We start from the raw sequence: 11,824 nt of genomic DNA on the forward strand, positions 1-11,824 counted from the left end.
CAGAAATCTGTTGTATTCCTATACACTAATGATGAACTAGCAGAAAGAGAAATCAGGAAAATAATTCCATTCACAATTGCATCAAAAAGAATAAAATACCTAGGAATAAACCTAACCAAGGAAGTGAAAGACCTATACTCTGAAAACTACAAGACACTCATGAGAGAAATTAAAGAAGATACTAATAAATGGAAACACAACCTGAGCTCATGGATAGGAAGACTTAATATTGTCAAAATGGCCAGCCTGCCTAAAGCAATCTACAGATTCAATGCAATCCCTATAAAAATACCAACAGCATTCTGCAATGAACTAGAGCAAATAGTTCTAAAATTCATATGGACCCACAAAAGACCTCGAATAGCCAAAGCAATCCTGAGAAGGAAGAATAAAGCTGGGGGGATTATGCTCCTCAACTTGAAGCTCTACTATAAAGCCACAGTAATCAAGACAATTTGGTACTGGCACAAGAACAGACCCACTGACCAATGGAACAGACTAGAGAGCCCAGATATGAACCTAAGCATATATGGTCAATTAATATACAATAGAGGAGCCATGGACATACAGTTGGGAAATGACAACCTCTTCAACAACTGGTGTTGGCAAAACTGGACAGCTACATGCAAGAGAATGAAACTGGATTATTGTCTAACCCCATACACAAAGTAAACTCGAAATGGATCAAAGACTTGAATGTAAGTCATGAAACCATAAAACTCTGAGAAGACAACATAAGCAAAAATCTCCTTAATATAAACATGAGCAACTTCTTCCTGAATACATATTCTCGGACAAGGGAAACAAAAGGAAAAATGAACACATGGGACTATGTCAAACTAAAAAGCTTCTGTACAGCAAAGGACACCATCAACAGAACAAAAAGGCATCCTACAGTATGGGAGAATATATTTGTAAATGACATACCTGACAAGGGGTTAACATCCGAAATATATGAAGAACTCACAAGCCTCTACACCCCAAAAGCAAACAACCCAATTAAAAAATGGGCAGAGGTTATGAAGAGACAATTCTCCAAAGAAGAAATTCAGATGGCCAACAGACACATGAAAAGGTTCTCCACATCACTAATCATCAGGGAAATGCAAATTAAAAGCACAATGAGATATCACCTCACACCAGTAAGGATGGCCAGCATCAAAAAAACTATGAACAACACATGGTGGCGAGGATGAGGAGAAAGGGCAACCCTCCTATGCTGCTGGTGGGAATGTAAGCTAGTTCACCCATTGTGGAAAGCAATATGGAGGTTCCTCAAAAAACTAAAAATAGAAATACCATTTGACCCAGAATCCCACTCCTTGGAATTTACCTGAAGAATACAAGTTCTTATATTCAAAAAAACATATGCACCCCTATGTTTATCACAGCACTATTTACAATAGCCAAGATAAGGAAGCAACCTAAGTGTCCATCAGTAGATGAATGGATAAAGATGATGTGGTACATATACCCAAAGGAATACTATTCAGCCATAAGAAAGAAACAAATCCTACCATTTGCAACAACATGGATGGAGCTGGAGGATATTATGCTCAGTGACATAGACATAAGCCAGGCAGAGAAAGACAAGTGACAAGTGATTTCTCTTATTTGTGGAGTATAACAACGAAGCAAAACTGAAGGAAAAAAACAGCAGCAGACCCACAGACTCCAAGATGGACTAGCGGTTACCAAAGGGGAGGGGTGGGGGAAGGTGGGTCAGGAGGGAGGGAGAAGGGGATTGAAGGGTATTATGTTTAGTACACATGGCGTGGGGGGGTCACAGGGAAAACTGTGTAGCACAGAGAAGGCAAATAGTGAATCTGTCACTTCTTACTACACTGATGGACAGTGACTGTAATGGGGGGCATGGGTGAGGACTTGATAATAAGGGTAAATGTAGTAACCATTGTTTTTTCATGTGAAACCTTTGTAAGAGTGTATATCAATGATACCTTAATAAAAATTTTTAAAAAAGTATCCTTGCATACTACATATTCCATTTTATATGGCATTCTTAAAATAGCAAAACTTCAGAGATGATCAGATAGTGGTTTCCAGTGGTTGGGTGAGGTGGGAGGTGGTTGGGGATATACACTGTGGAGTTCTTTTGAGGTGATTCATCGAACAGGTCTGTGTCTTGAATGTGGCAGTAGTTACACGAGTTTATACATGGAATAAAATTGCATAGAATTCCATGCACACACACATAGTACAGGTTAAAAAACTGTGAAATGTAATTAAAGTCTACAGACTAGTTAATGGTAAGTAAGAATGTCATTTTCCTGGTCTTGATATTGTACTACAGCTTATAACATGTCACCGTGGGAGAAGCTGAGAGAAGAGTATATGGGACTTTTTGTACTCTTCTTGCAAATTCCTGTGAGTCTACTATTATTTCAAAATAAACGTTTTAAGAAGGTGTAGAACATGCTTTACTACTAACTAGAATAGACGCAAAGGTAAACTGGAATGGCATGTATATTTTTTTGGATTCTTTATAGATTCTTCCTTGGTGCCAGACAACATTTTCAACAGGTTACATGTATTACTTCATTTTAATCTCACAAAAACTCTATCAGGTACGTAGTATCATTATTTGAATTCTGCAGATGTGGAGATGGAATCACAGAAAGATTAAGTACTGTGCCTATAGTACCACAGTTAGTAACCGGTCAAGCCAGGATTATCATCCAGTGTCCTTTTAATCACTATACTGCACTACTAATGTCAAAGAAACAAGATGTTGATGCAGCATTTATAGCAGTTAACAGTATTAGAAATAACCAACAATATAGGGATGTGGAATTAAGTCTAAGGAAAAAAAATCCTATCTCAATCAGCCTATGACCACCATGTAATCTAACAAGCCAGGCTTATGAACTAGTTTTCAAGTAGGGAGAAAACACACCGAAGAAACTGTGAATATTTCACCAACCAAAGGGAAAAAAATAATTATCAGAGGTGTGGAGAAGAGTGGAGTAAAGTTTTGATCGTCTCAAAGCAAATCAGGGCTGTGTGAAAGGATAAACATCAGAATTAGGCTTTGAAGTGCATCAAGGGTCCTGTTTCCTGGGAAACTACCAAGTTAAGACAAAGGTGGAATATTGTGTTTAGAAATCTCTTATTTGAAGTTGTGTACCTGGGTTGAAAATTGAGGCTGCTTCTCTGTGTCTAAGTGATTTTTGTCCCCACAGCAGGAGGGGGATGTTTTATTCTTGCTGAAATGACTTTACAAAGCAAAGGTTGATAGTGTATGATTTCTAGAGAACAAGGTTTCTCAGTGAATAAGAAAGCAGTTGTCCCTCAAAGAAGGGGATTGTGACTCTTTAGAGCTGCAGCCATGTCCTTGGGAGGTATTTTCCTCATTATTCCCTGGCTAGCTTTATCTCTGTTACCCTCGCCCAATGAATGGCAGAGCAGATTTTACTTTCTCAGTCCTAGCTAATCTCTACTCTCTCAGAATGCATGTAAGTAGCATTGTGTTCATCTTATTCTATTTTTTTACTTCTCCCCTTCTCTATCCTATATTTAAAAAATTGGAGCAAAAGGTATGGATAGGCAGTATACAGGACAGCAAACACAAAAGTTATCAGACTCATGCAGAGATATACTTGATCTCAGTAATAGTCAAAGAGATGAAAATTAAAACAATGAGACATCACATTGCTTTATTTCCATTCAATTCCCACAAAACTTAATTTGCATCTTTTTGCTATCCATACTGTGATGTGAACATGCAATCTGTTGACTGAAGTGCTGTGTTGGGTTTCATGATGTGCAAACACCACATTTTATCTCCTCAGTCTTTCAGTGATGAATTGCTCCAGTTCTCCATCATCACAAGAAATACTGCAATGAACATTATTGTACATTTTCCTTATGGACCTAGTGAGAATATCTTTTGGATAAAAATCTAGGAATAGAACTCTGATTACTAGGGTCTATTTGTTCTTCACTGAATGAAGCAGTACTAGACTCCCCACAAGAATGGCTGCTCCAGACTTCCAATGCCAAGGCAGTAGGGCTTCTCTGAGCCCACTCACAGACCCACTTTTAGGTCATCCACCTTTCTAAGTTTTTCCAGACTATCTGGTGCAATGTGATATTTCATTATTTTAATTTTTATCTCTGACTATTGCTGAGATCAAGTATCTCTGCATGAGTCTGATAGCTTTTGTGTTCGCTTTCCTGTATTACTGCCTATCCATACCTTTTGCTCCAACAGTGTTTATAGAGTAAAACCTAGATTCTCCCTACTATGGCATTTGTGACCCTTGAAACTGGTCCCCCATATCCCAAGTACTAAGCACTCACATCATTGCCCTTTGCTCATGCTACATGTGGGCCAAGAACAATCCTTCTGTCTTTGTTTTCACTGTCGTTTTTGTCTGAATTATACCACCTTCAACTATCCCCAAATATAAACATGTCTAAAATCCTAGGTATTCTTTAGAATCCAGCCCAAATATCACCTCCTAAAGGAAGGATTCCCTTATTTCCTCAGCTGGAATTGACCTTTCTTTCTGTGCTCCCACAGAGCTCAGCTGGCATCTACCACAACATGCCTTCCACGCTAGCTATTGACGTGAGTATCACATCCCATGAAGATAGACATTGGGTTGTGTGCAAGCACAGTTAGATTCAGAAGCCATGTTCAGAGAAATATTAAGATTTTAGAAATAAGTAAGATGATTTTTACTTTATTCTTTGTGGTTTCCTTTAGCCAGTGTTTATCTATCTATAGGCTGTAATTGGTTAGTGGGTTAGGAAATTGATTTACTTGATGGAGATCATCTTTTTATTTCTCCCTTTTTTAAGACACAGAAGAGAAGAGAAAAATGTCGGAGTATATCACAAATAGTAAGTATCATTTTGTGAAACTTTTTGCAATTCATAATCTTGTATGAATGTGACTGGGAGGCAATATAAAATGTATTTCTTACTGTGGGTTGAAGTCATGAGGGGTCTGTTCTACCATGCTGAAGGGACCCCTAATAAACCACTCCAAAATATGCCACTGTGGCATATTGGTTATTTTGAGCCTTAGGCACTTGAAAAACAGCAAGCAGAGGGACAGGCTTTCTTTGAACTCCTTTTTTGCCTAAGGACAGATCCTGCAGAAGGAACACAATTGACATAAATCCCCTCGCTGGGAATTTCATCAACCAGGGAAGATCGACTCTTGTCACAGGCAAGGAGACTGGAAGTCAGCACCACACCCACACAGACTTTGTCCCAAAATGTCACACTTCCCGTTTATTCTAAGGGCCTGATCATCTTTCCTGAAAGTCATTTATTCCCCACTAAGAGGCCTTCATGACCCTCCCCCTCTCCCTATGAAGATGGTACTTAAGTCTGAGTTCTAAGCATCTCAGGGAGTTACTCAGTTTTCTCCAGGTATCTCCCATGTATACACGAAGTATATGTGTTAATAAACTTCTGTTTTTCTCCTCTTAATTTGTCTTTTATTATGGGTAGTCTCAGCTAAGAACTCAGAAAGGTAGAGGGAAATTTATTTTCCCTTCTTCATAGTACATATATAGATATTATTTGTATCTATGTTCATCTTACTTTCCCCTGAAACATTAAATCTAATGCAAAAGAAAAGTGGAACTCAAAACTTAGGCTCAAATTCCATCTTGACCACTTTTTAGCTGGATGACCCATGTTCCCAGATATCTCATCTTTACCAGAAATTTTCCTATCTTCCAAATAGGAATTAAAAGTCCTTCTTTGTTCCCAGGGTTAGTATGGAATCAACTGAGAGGACATAAATGAAAGGCTTTTGTGAATCATAAGGCACCCAGGAACCCAAGCATTCTTGGTCACAGTCTAGAAGAATCTGTAGATGCTAATCTAGAGCTTAGATAACGTATCAGTTGTTTCCCATGTGGTTGTCTTTCTTTCCACAACATGATTGTAATGTTCCCAAGGGAAAGAAATAGGACTTGTATCATAATGTAAATGAAATGACTAATAGTTATTAGTTTGTTAATATGAGACTCTGCTCTAAATACTTTGCATGGATTGTATTTATCTCATTTTATCCCAGTGGTAATCCTACAAGGTGTGTACAGTTATAGCCACTATTATGCAGATATGAAAATGAGACACCCAGCCCCTATTTTAGTCCCATGCCTTCTCTCTTTTAGCTTTTCCCAGACAAGTGAATCTGGGAAACAATCTACTAGTTATCCAGACAGTTCAGGCCTTGCCATGGTTACTGGAGGCATCTAGCCAAGGGCCACAAACATCTCCCTATACTGCCACTGAAGCCTGGAGTTCCCTATGTGTACACAGCCTCCCTGGTAGCTCCCCCTACACCCATGGACACAGGGAACTGTTGCCTTTAGTTTTGTACTCAAGTGTAAGTGACTGAAAGAGGGCCTTTTGGAAGTGGTGCATGTATGGGCACCTGGAGAGGGAAAACCAGGGGAAGTCTGGGCCAGCTTCTGGAGGGCCCTCTTAAGAGGCTCAGAGCTCAGAGTTTGCAGATGTAGTTAAGGATCTTGAAATGAAATCATCCTGGACTTAGGGTGGAATAAGAGAAAGTAGTGGGAAATTTGGACACAGAGACACAGGGAAGAAGGCCATATGAAGACAAAGGCAGAGATTGGAGTAATGCTGCTGGAAGCCAAGGAAAACCAGGAGCCAGCAGAAGCTGTAGGAAGCAGGAAGGATTCTTCCCTAGAAGTGTTAGAGAGCATGGCTCAGCTGATGCTTTGATTTCAGACTACCGGTCTCCAAAACTATGAGAGAATAAATTTCTGTTTGGAGCCAGCAAATCTGTGGTGATTTGTTATGGCCCCAGGACAGTAACACAGCTTATTAGCAGCAGTATAGGTGTGAATTTACCTTAAGAGCAAGGAGAGCTTGCAACTGCCTAAGCCCAATACAAAACCAAATCTGTGTCCTTCCCGCCATGGCATGGCCTCCGGGAGCCCTACAGAGTTCTGTGTCTGGGAAGATCAACTATTGGCCAGGTGTGCTCAGTGCCATTTGAGATGGAGATGTCCTGAGGAACTCTGGGATGGGGAGGCTGGTCAGCCCACAGAGGCTTCAGCCTGTTCACTGTGGAGCATCAAGACCCCCATTCCTGATTCCTTTTTTCTTCTCTGCCATCATTCTTTCCCTCCTTCCTTCCTTTCTTTCAAGAACACTTCATACTCTGCTCCTGGTCATACTCAAATCTTCCTCCCCCCAAATAAAAAGCACCTGATGTTTTTTGTAAATGAAAGGATTGTGTATTCATTTCTTATTCCTGTTTTACCAAATTACCAAAAATTTAGTAGCTTAGAACAATACAAATTTATTCTCTTATAGTTCTGGATGTCAGAAGCCCAAAATGAATCTTAAGGGATTAAAATCAAGAGTCAGAAGGACTTATTTCTTCTGGAAGCTCCAGAGGGAGGATCCACTCCTTGTCTGTTTTGGCTTCTAGAGGCTGCTGGCCTCATCACTCCAACCTCTGCTTCTGTCATTATGTTGTCTTTTTTTTCCTAGTGAGCTTCTCACCTTCCTTTCATAAGGTCTGCTGTGATTATATTCAGGGCCCATCCAGAGAGTCCAGAATAATCATTCCCCATCTCAAGGTCCTTAATTTATTCACATCTGCACAGTCTCTTTTGCCATATAAGGTCGCATAGTCACAGGTAGTAGGAGTTAGGATGAGGACATCTTTGGGTGGGGGTAGAGTGGGTGGGCATTCAGTCTGCCACAAATGAGCACCCTTCCCTAAAGCATTTCCCTTCAGGCACTGAGCCCATTGAAGAGGTTGGTAGTGGTGAACACTCAGCTAAGGTCACCAGAGGCAGGCTAATGGTAGACTTTAACCATTTGTGGGCCATGGTTACAAGCCAGGGCAGGTACTTTCTACCTTCTTCTGGGACCAACCTGCAGAAAGTTCCTTCCAGGAACTTCCAGGCTAGACATGTTCCTGGCCTGAAAATTCCTGAGACTCCCCTGAGAGCTGGAAGAAATTGTGTGTCCTTTGAAGAGAGGTTTCCAAGGCCAGGGTTTTTAGGTCCCTCATAAAGCATTTCCTGACCATATATGCACTGTCATGATTCTGACCTACAGAGATGAATATGAGAAAATCCCTTCTCTGAAATAATTCAAAATCTAATAGGGAACTAGAAGGATAAATTAATCCTGGAGGAACTGCTGAAACAGAGGAGAGTGTATGCTTGTTAGAACCTGAGGTAAATGCTGTCTGTTGGTCTGAGAAGGAGAACAGGGATGGTGGGGGGGTGGGCACACAAGGAAAGCTTCCCAGAGATGAATTCTACAGACTACGCAGTAGGCCTACAAAGGAAGAGAACACGTCTGGAGAGAAGAAAGGGTTTTGCCAAGTCGTGGGAGTACTTGGAGACTGCAGGTGTTGGGCAGGGCTGGAACAAACTTGTGCACCTAGGGGAAGAGCTAGTAAATATCGAATCAAAAGCCAGGGAAGGTTTACAACATAGTAATTACAAGAGGGTTTACCTGTATAATTGTGTTTGCATTTTTCTGAATAGCTAATAATATTAATTTTTTTTCTATTGTTTATTTTGGTCAGGCACTGTGCTTGTAACTTAATGGGAATTATTTCTTTAAACATCTCCAAACACCAGCACCAAGCAGGTACTGTTATTTTCATTTTACAGAAGAGCAACTATGGCCTGGTGAGATTAAGCATCTTGCCAAAATCGTGCTGGCAGTAAGACGTAGAGACAAGAGCCTCTGCTTTTCTGTACTGACTGACATGTGGGCATGGGTTTCATTCTGAAGGTAATGGGGTGAAAAGCATGGAAAGAGTGTCCAGCTCAGGAGTGACAAGCTCAACTCTGACACAGGGTGGAGGCTTTTTCCACTTGATTATAGTGGAGCCAGGTAGGGTGTGGGTAAACAGACAGAGAAGAGTCCATTGAAGCAGCGAGGTCTTCAACTCTGTGACCTTTCCTGTTACTTCCCCTCTCAGCTTCCAGTATGTGCTCTTCACTTGGTGTTTTTTGCTTAGGAATATGAACTATGGAGTCCAGGCACTTTGGTCAGAATCACTGGTCATGGCACTCACTAGTTTTGGGAGCTTGGGGAAAATACTCAAAGCTTCCTTGTCTATAAAATGAGGGTACTAAAACACCTATCTGCCTTGCAGAGCTGTCATGGTGATTAAAAGAGATAGGAAATATAAAGCATAGTCAGAAGTAGCTGAACTTAATGAATGTAAGTTATAATTAATTCTGAATGTTAGTAGCCCTGTTGATACCACTCTTTCCCAGTGGTCTTATCTTGCTAATTCCCTGCCTTCAGTTATCCTTATGTATGCTAAGGGCATATGCTTATATATGCCAAAGTATCTCCACCTGAGCCCTTTGCAGAATAGATTAATATTCCTAAGTCCTGGTGAATGTGTCCTAGATGGAAAATAGGAATCTCAACTTCAATGTCAGAAGGGCCTTTATGTATCTTCTTGGTTCCAAAAGCAATTTCTTCTCCCTGAATTGTCTACCTTAGTGAAAGCTTCCATCATCTCTCTCCCAGCTCCTCAGGCCAAGAAGAAGCCCCTTCCATACTCCAAAGGCCTACATCACCAAATCTTATCAAGTTTACCTTCTACAATTCCCTCAAATCCATCACTTCATCTCTGTCCACTCCTAGCCACTACCTTAGCTGAGGCCACCACCAGCTCTGATTAAAGGACCCGATTAACAATACCAGTTCCAAGGCAGACCTGTCCTGGGACAAGGATGAACATGAGGAGACTTGAGAAGAATGTGAGCTGCTTTTTGCTTGACTTCTTTTATTTAAGACTAATCTGAAAGTGGAAAATTACTTAAGTACCTGAAACATATAGAATTTGATACTGACATAAAAATAAGTTGGGTACTATTTCACTTTAGTTTCTCAGACCAACAAAGACATTCCAAAAGTAGCCTATCAGGCCTAGGAAGTTTGGCCTTCACAGGATAGTGGCAGGAATGTCAACTTCATCCTATTAGCAAAAAGGCATCAAAGTTGTCACTAAAATGCCTGTGGCAGTTGGGGAAGCCCTGATGGCCCTGGAGAATTCCTCATAGTGTTCCCAGAACGTGCTCAGAGTGAGAACCAGATTCTTTACCCTAGTATTGTGGGGCAAATCCCCAAGATGGCTGCTATTAGGCAACATCCTGACAAGGCTTGATGCTCCTCTGGGTGAGAGAGATTGGGTTACATAGGCCGCACTTCCTCAGAAAGCAAGTGTGCGTATACTTGTTTCCCACTGCCTGTTGTTTTCTGACCCTAAGTGAGGGCATGGGGCTCAGCCGGGTTGAGCAGAGAACCCTTCCATGCTTGAGGCCCAGAGTCTCTGCTGTGTAGCAGCCCTGGAAGAGAAATCAGTGATGCAGATGAGTCCCTGCCCTTAGGAGCTAACCTTTGACAGGAAACCAGGAAAGAGCAACTAGGGAGGGCTTCCACTGCCCCAGACCAGCAAAGGACCAGGCCCTAGAGTCCCCAGTGCTCCTCCTTCTCTGCCTGCCTTCATCATTCTGCTTTCACATTCTGCAGTCTTTGAGTTTGGTGAGGGAGATTGTGGCAGGAGGAACAGAGGTGGCTAGAAAAGTGAGGGGAGTGAAGGCAGGACATAGCCATTCCTAGTAATCTGGGGACCTTGGGACTGCCTTAGCCATGACAGATGGATGCGTGGCTGTCCTCAGACCTCAGGACTATAGAGTGGTCTTGGATAGCTTTGGTATTTTAAGTTGGTTTGGGTATTGACTTTAAATCTGATTTAGCATCAGTTCAGGGAGTATACTCCTGGGAAGGTAGAGAGCCCTGACATGGAAATCTATATGTTCAGGGATCTGCTCAGTCATTAATGTCTCTGACACATTGAAAAATCACTCTCCTCTGAGAACTTCAGGCTATACTTTTGAAAACAAATTTCAATGGATGAGATGCTGGGTGCAAAAGTGCCATTCCTGCACAGTTCTAAGTCATTGCTGCTTCTGCTTATAACTCACAGAGCACAGATCTGGAGGATCCCGTCATACATTGTTGGTCTGAGCAAGGAATGAGGCAGAAACCCTGGGGCCTGTGTTAGTTTCCTAAGGCTGTCATAACAAAATACCACAGACTGGGTGGCTTAAACTACATAAATGTGTTTTCTCACAGTTCTAGAGATTAGAAGTCCCAGATCAAGGGTTGGCAGGTTTGGTTTCTTCTGAAGCCTCTCTTTGGCTTGCAGAGCGCTGCCTCCTCACTGTGTCCTCACAAGGATGTCCCTCTGTGTTATCTGTGTCCTGGTCTCTTTTATAGACATTACTACTCATATTAGATTGGGGCCCATCCTAATGACCCCATTTTAACTTAATTGCCTCTTTAAAGGGCCTATGTACAAGTGCAGTCACAGTGTGAGGTAGTAGGAGTTAGGCTTCAACATATAAATTTGGGGGGAACACAAACAGCCTGTATTCTGAAAATCTATGAGTCTGGGGCTGAAAACTGGGGACCTCCTTTCAGGAGCAGCTAGAGTCCAGACTGCTCTTTCCCTCCACATTTCTTGTAAAAGATAAAAGTTTCTAAAGTATTTCTACCTCAGTTTCTATTCTACTCAGTCAATTCTCACCAGTGTCTGTTTTTGCCCATCACCTGTGCTGAGACAAAACAAAAACACAAACTCTGGCTTCTTCCAGATGCAAATAAATGATCAAGGTTAAGAAGGGGTGTCTTTCTTCCATGACTCACACAGTAGCTATCTGAGTCTTGTGTAGTGCACACTCTGCAGGATCCCATCCCACTCCCCAAGTTAAACAGGCTAATTCCTAAGAGATCAAAAGGCTTTAGACTGCCACTCTCA

The sequence above is a fragment of the Manis javanica genome, chromosome 4 (assembly GCF_040802235.1).
Source record: "Manis javanica isolate MJ-LG chromosome 4, MJ_LKY, whole genome shotgun sequence".
Lineage (NCBI taxonomy): Eukaryota > Metazoa > Chordata > Mammalia > Pholidota > Manidae > Manis > Manis javanica.